We start from the raw sequence: 7039 nt of genomic DNA, 5'->3' as shown, positions 1-7039 counted from the left end.
AATGGAGTGAGATGAATCTCCAATGCCACAGGGACAAGCTGTACACATAGTAAGACTGGTACCACAGCGGTCCTCCATGACCCTTCAACTGATGAACTTACCTATATTTCTAACAAAACTGCCATAATGCAGGATACAACGATGATCAACCAACTGTAAGTTCAGCTTTTTCTTTCATTTCAAGAGAAATTATTCCCTTGTTTTGTATCTACACGCACACACACACGTGTCTTGGCTGGGCTTGGTCCACTGCCTGGGAAATCCACCAGCCAGTCACTCCCAGGAGCCTTGGCTAGGACACCGTGGTGACAGAATCATAGAATCATTTAGGTTGGAATAAACGCTAATGCCTCCCAAAACCATCACCTGCAAGCAGTCCTGATACCCTCATGGGAACCGGAGCAATCTTCAGCCACACGCTTCGACTCCATGTGTCCTGAAGAACAAACCAAATTGTATGAAGTTGCTTAGTCACAAGTGGAACCTGATTACTAAAAGCTTAGCTGGGTACGTGGCCTCAGAGGACCATCAGCCAGCGCCTACCTGAGTGAAACAAGAGGGACAAATCCAGAGCGGGAGGGACATTTTCACCTGTTTGTTGCTAACTGATAAGGTGTAATAAGCACAGGATTGCTATCTGCAGTGCAAATCCGGCAGGCCAAAGGGGTTTCCAGCGTTTTCTTCAGTGCTGTGATCAAATGGTGCCTGTCCTGCACTTCTGTAAAGCCCCAGCCTGATGGAGGGAGTGTCAGCTCAGCAGGTTTCGTCTCAATGCCGCCGGCTGGAGAGGGCTGTGAGCGAGGCAGCCGCAGGGGCTGTAAAATACGTACGCCGAGCCTTCAGATGGCATGAAAAAGGTGTTTGTTTGCCATTTTGTAACTTTGCTTGATAAATTCCCCAAGCTGTTCTTGGCTTTTATTCCAAGAGGATAAAGTAGGTTTTCCTGTCTTGAAACTTTGTCTGCCTAGCAGCCCCATTTCCAGATTCCCTCGAGGACGGGGAACCCCCGGGGAGGGTGTGCAGAGTTACCTTTGGCATGTCCATCAAGCTAGGCAGGTTAAAGTACTCACCTGCCAAATGCGGGATGGGATGTGAAGTGGGAGAAGGACCCATTCCCATGAATTGTTTCCTCTGCGGCAGCGCGAGGGTCAGGGCTCCCAGCTCCCAGGCAGGCGTTTCTCCTCCCCCCTGCACCACGCTCTGCTGCAGCAAGGCGAGTGCTTCTGGGAACATGCTGGGGACTGGATCCCAGCTGAAAGTAGCCCTTCAAAAATAGCAATTTTTAAACTGAATCATTTTCCAAATCACTTTCTAAAATTACTTCCCTTCCTGGCAAGCTCTCTGCAGCTCTTTGGTACACAGGCAAGCATAGATTTGGAGGATGCAGGTTTCTCAAGAGCTGCACCAAATCCCATTCTGCAGGTTCCTGCATCCATCCATCTGTGCATCGGTCTGTCCGTCCCTCCCTTCTGCAACACTGTGAACCCCAACCCCTCCTTGAATACAGGGGCCACCTCTCTCGCTTTAATAGAGGGATTTACAAAGAGCTTTTCCTTTTTCCTCCAAACTACTGTCAAGAGAAATGGCAGGCTGCAGAACACTTTGTAGTATCTTGCAAAAAAAAAAAAAAATTTTTGCTGCCTGATTGGCCATTCAGTCCTTTCCAAAATTCAGCTGTTCACTTGGAGAGCTGAAGGATGCTGATCTCTTCTGAAAGGCCTGGCCCTGGTTGCGCTGAACAAGGTCTGATCCAAAAAAAACCAAGAAGGTGACTGGTTTGTTGCCTAATAGTCTACATGAACTCGACAGAGGGTGGTGTATTCAGAAATTATCCTTTGTAGGGTCTCAGAAATGATACAGAGTTGCTTCTCCCTGAGTTGTAGAATACTGCCTTTCTGCTATTAAAATGTATTGAAAATCCTTTGCATGCCAAGACACTGACTGAGATTTCCCTGTGCAAAGCAATAATAGAAAACAAATTAGCAAAATTTGTTTAATGTTTAATGCAGGAAGAACATAACCCACCAGAGTGGAAGGTTTGCCCATAAAATGTGAAGTTTCATACCGTCACAGACCGAGATGAAAATAAGTCATCTGAATACAGAACAAACTGCACAAGATGCTGGGTGCCTTCAGCTTCCATTGACCAGCAAGTGAGAACACATTAATACGCTCAGGGTGCTCACAGCACTATACAGGATCAGGCCTTTTGAAATTGGCTATTCATCACATTTCAATTGAATGTAATTGTCAGGGCTGAAGAGCTAATTAGATTATTCTCTCTCTCAGTGAGAACAGTGAAAGTGAGAAAGCATCGTTAGATTATCACCTGGCCTCAGGAAAAATAAATAAAAAAAAAAAGGCTGTTGCATAACTATTCATAAGTTATCAGGAAGAATGCAGGAATCCCTTGATTTGAACAGCAATTTTTTTCTTTTTCTCTTAAACCTGTGGAAATATTCTCCCAGTAAAACCACGTGTTTAGTTAACAGTAGTCCTGTCTCGATGCAGCTTAGCATCCCCTGGCAGTTAGACCTAGGAAGTCAAAACTTGCATGTGGCTGACTCCTACCTCTCACTCTGACTTGATTTTGAATTTGGGAGTACAAGAAAGTGTTCCCAAAGGATTCCCAAGTTCATCTCATCTGCTTCTTCGGCTCTGCTCTCATGAAAGCCAGAGTGCTACTGACAGAGTGACTAGGGTTTAGACAGCCCAGCTACCTGAAACCAGTTTCATCCCAAGTCTCAAGACAAGATCACCTGCTAGCCAGCCCGTAAAACAACTTGGTTTTTAACCCAGCTGGCTGCAGTAGGCAACTTGTGGCTTCAAGACCAGCTACAAGCCTGCCTGGTTTCTCTCTCTCCTCCTCAAAAGATCACCCTGATACAGACAGGAGACAAGAGAGTATAAATGGCCATTTGGGTCACCAGGCTGGTCTTTTGCTTCAAAACTCACAAAAGTACTCTGAGAGTATGAGGAGACGTTAGTAACATCTAAGGCTCCATGGAAACACGTACTTTCCCCCTAATACTTTGCAGTTAGTATACTTTTCACTGTCTCAGCTGTCATTGTGCTAAGTAGGGTACCGGGAAGAACTCGCCCTCCATCCCAAAGTACCCAGACTTCTAACCTAGAAAACTGGCATATTGACTTACGACATGACTGAAGCCCTTGCTTACAATGCTACCAACGCTCTGATTGCACGGGCTACAAACTACCTCATCTATACCCTATAACTGCAAAGTAACACCAAAGCAGAGACTGTCCCTTTAAATCCAGTAGGAGATGAAAGCGAAGAAGAGGACATCTCATTGCCTGTGCAGTGTGTTGAGCGTCCAGACTAACCATAAGGTCACTCATTGAAAAATAACTTCCTTGGCACATATTACAGATCAAAACCTAAACCATATTGGGTTGTATAAAAAGCAGCTCAAAACACATCTGCACATTAATGCCAGCTGCAGTGGCATTTACAAATCTATGATTTGTCTTTGGTCACTGTCAAGGTAGAAAATATGTCCAGCTGCTCCAAACCAGCTGTGCACTTGAGCTCAGGGACTGTATGGCATGTTTACATTCAAATTGCGTGTGACACTTCCAAGTCATTACATGATTTCCATACCAATATAATGGTAAAACGCTCCTAAATTACCAACCTGATTTTTTTTTTTTCTCAGTAGATATTCACTGCAAAGTCAGTGGGGATAGGTATGAGTAAGGCTTGCGATGAAACCAAGAATCCAACTGTGGATGTCTTGGTATCCCTGATGTCAAAAGAAGTGGTCTTGTTAACTTGTTTGTAAGTCACATAGGCAAACCATGGGTGAGAATATAAGGATTTTACCCACAAGTGAAAAAAAGAACTGTTCCCTTGAAAGGATTAACAGTAACTGGGCTGTTTAAGTTTTAAAATACAATATTAGACTTTATTCTTTAATAATGAGATGTGATGTTCAGTGTTACGACCTATTTTCAAACAATGGTTTAATTAAACATTTAATGAATGCATCTCATTTCTTTGCACGAGCTTCACTCTAAACAACCAAGCTAATAATGTAAACATCACTGTTTGATTATTAAAATAATTGCTTTCACGAACAGCAGCCTCCTGGCAAACAAAATGGCTGGTGCCGCGCGTACGAACGGAGAAGGTTGGGCCTCAACACGCCCACAGCGCAGGGGTCCAATTTTAGCATAAAACCCAATTTACAGTTGACCATCAGCTTTAAAAAAAAAAAAATCCTAGGTAAATGGTTTTAAAGATGGTGATAGTTTGGCCAGGTGCCTGGAGATTTGATTCAATTAATCAAGCAAATTGATACAAACATCATTCATTTAACCAAACGACTGCCTTTAGCTTTCCCCAAGCAGAGATGCTGCGGTAGCTTCAGAACGTTTCCTCAGACAAACTCCGGTATCTGGATCAGATCAACCAAAATCATGACCTTCCTTTAAGCCAAAGTCCTGTAGCTGTGAAGGATTTGTATCCAGCTAATGGAGTTTTTCCAGGAGTTAGTTGTTTTTGAAAGGATCATATATTTTCAGCAGGACTTCTATGAAAAAAATAGATGGACATTTCTTCCCCCCACCCCCCAGCTTTATAACAAAAAAATGGAGTATTTTTGCAAAACGGTGACAAATTTTCAAGACTCTAAGTAAAAAAAAAATTAGTGAAATGACTTGTCAAAACATTTTGAAAATCTGTCAACAGCTCTAATTCTTAGAAACCATGATTTGATGATGCTTGAAATATTGTCTTGCCCATGCTGAAGCAGCTAAACCATGTTCCTTGCTGCTTAAGCTTAGCTTTTTTTCTTCATGGAAAGTTACCGGTACATTTTCGTATCTATTATACGATTCTTCAAGCTAATCAGCATCTCACCAGCGTCATCCTTTCATAGGCAGGACATCTCCCGAAAGGTCACTGCAAACTCCAGAGTCAGTCAGCTTCTACTGCGTGTAAAGATTCAGCCCTGTCACCCAAGGACATAGCCAATTTTTCAGTGTCCATCTATGGCCCAACCACCACCCAAGAGGGGACAATGCATGGCACGGTGAAAACATGAGTAACACAAACTCTTCTGACCGTCTTCCCAATAAAAACATCGTTGGCCTTTTCTAGTAGCTGAAATTGCTGAGCACTCCAAAGAACTGGACACTCATTTTTGAATGTTTTCAACAGAAAAAAAGATGGATCAGAATTACTTCCTCTACAAACACAAAAATAACAGGAATCCAAATCCCAATATCCAGCTGCAGCAGCATAATTCCCGCGTATTCAGGTAAATTAGCTTAGATTTACAGCATCTGATACAGTGGATTGCACGTAATCACTCCTGGATTACCGGAGTGGAAATTGTTTCTAACTATGGCTGTTGGCACTAAATGGTCCATATCTGACCTATTGCATTAAGCCCTTGACTATCCATGGGAGACTTTCCACTCGTTTCGATGGGCTTTTGATTAGGTCTGATACACTTTCCCGGGGTTTTTTCCACTTCTTTTGTCCTTGAGATCTGCTATTACTTCCCACAGCTACTGACTTTGTGATTTATTGGTTTAATTATTTTATTTTTATTTGGGTTTAATATTTATAATGGGACATAACGGGCACTTTGAAATAGGAGCCGCTTTTTTTCTTAAGGGTTGCATGTGACATTGGTCACCTTGAGCAGAACAGGAGACTGGAAACCTGTGATACTTCTGCGCACTTTCCTTCCACCTCTACTGAACAAAATGCTTTAGCACAAAAGCAGTAACAGCAAAAAGCAAAGATTAAATGTGTTAGTGGTATCAAAACATGATAGTCGAGTATTTTGTAAACTAAGTTGTTGCATTTAATCCGTGGTCTTTTCCTGGGAAAGCCCTCTTCCTTGGTAGCATAGGTGCAAACCCAAGCCATTTTCTCCACCTGGTGAGTATGAACGGTCTGTCAGGAAGGGAGGTAATTCTCCATTTATGGATGCGGCCAGTAACATGAAATCTCAGGGCAGAGCAAAATCTCTCAGATCCAAAATAAGAAATAAATGTGTGAAGAACAGCTATGGAGAAGTCCTAAGTACAGTAAATACCCATTTGCTACAAGGCTTCAAGTACCTACCTAGAGGCAGCAAGGATTTTCCTGTATAAAAAAACCCCCACCAACCCTTGGTTAAAAACCCCATAAAGCGGGGAACAAACCCCATCCAGGTGAGACTGACATTAGCAGTTGCAAATTGTGGGGAGTATTTGCTCTTCCAAGCCCAGAATTTTTCTACATGTGTTATCATCCCCTGCAGACACGTTTGCAGGCCTGGCATTCACTCCCATCCTCTTTGCAATACTTTATCCATGTGAATTCTCTTTTTTTAAACAAAAATACGAATGTTATTATTTACTACAAGTCTTTCAGGAAAGGACTGCAGTTCTTACTGCAGCCTAATGGATAAGAAAGGATACAGTGTTTGTTCCAAGCCAGGCAGCGAAGAAAGAATTCACCATCCACTGGCTTAGGGAAAAAAAACCCATCACCTTTCAGACGCTAGCTGAGATTGAATGGGCATCTGGCACCAAAACCAAAATTTATCATTTTCTTGGGTCAAACTCCGTTCAGCCCAGAAACTGGAGTCAGATCAGAAACAACAATTCATGCACCTAAAAATGGCTGAAATTAATTAATTAGTGCTCCACCGACCATCACCAGCTCCCTCAAAACCACCTCTCTTGGCACCGGCCATAGAGAAAAGGTTATAAAGCTAAAAAACCTCCGCAACGGCATCGCACGCATGACGACGGGGCAGCCGCGTTTGCCGTGTTCCCCCCTCCTCGGGCTCCTCGGGCGTGCCCGGGGGGCCGCCAGCCGTCCGGTGCGGCGGTGGGGAGCGGAGACCCGGGGAGCGGTGGGCAGGGCAGGGCAAGGCAGGGCAAGGCAAGGCAGGGCAGGGCAGGGCAGGGCAGGGCAAGGCAAGGCAGGGCAGGGCAGGGCAAGGCAGGGCAAGGCAGGGCAAGGCAGGGCAAGGCCAGGCAAGGGCAGGCAAGGCAGGGCAAGGCAGGGCAAGGC

This window comes from Grus americana, chromosome 3, assembly GCF_028858705.1.
Source record: "Grus americana isolate bGruAme1 chromosome 3, bGruAme1.mat, whole genome shotgun sequence".
Lineage (NCBI taxonomy): Eukaryota > Metazoa > Chordata > Aves > Gruiformes > Gruidae > Grus > Grus americana.
This window is presented reverse-complemented; position numbering follows the sequence as displayed.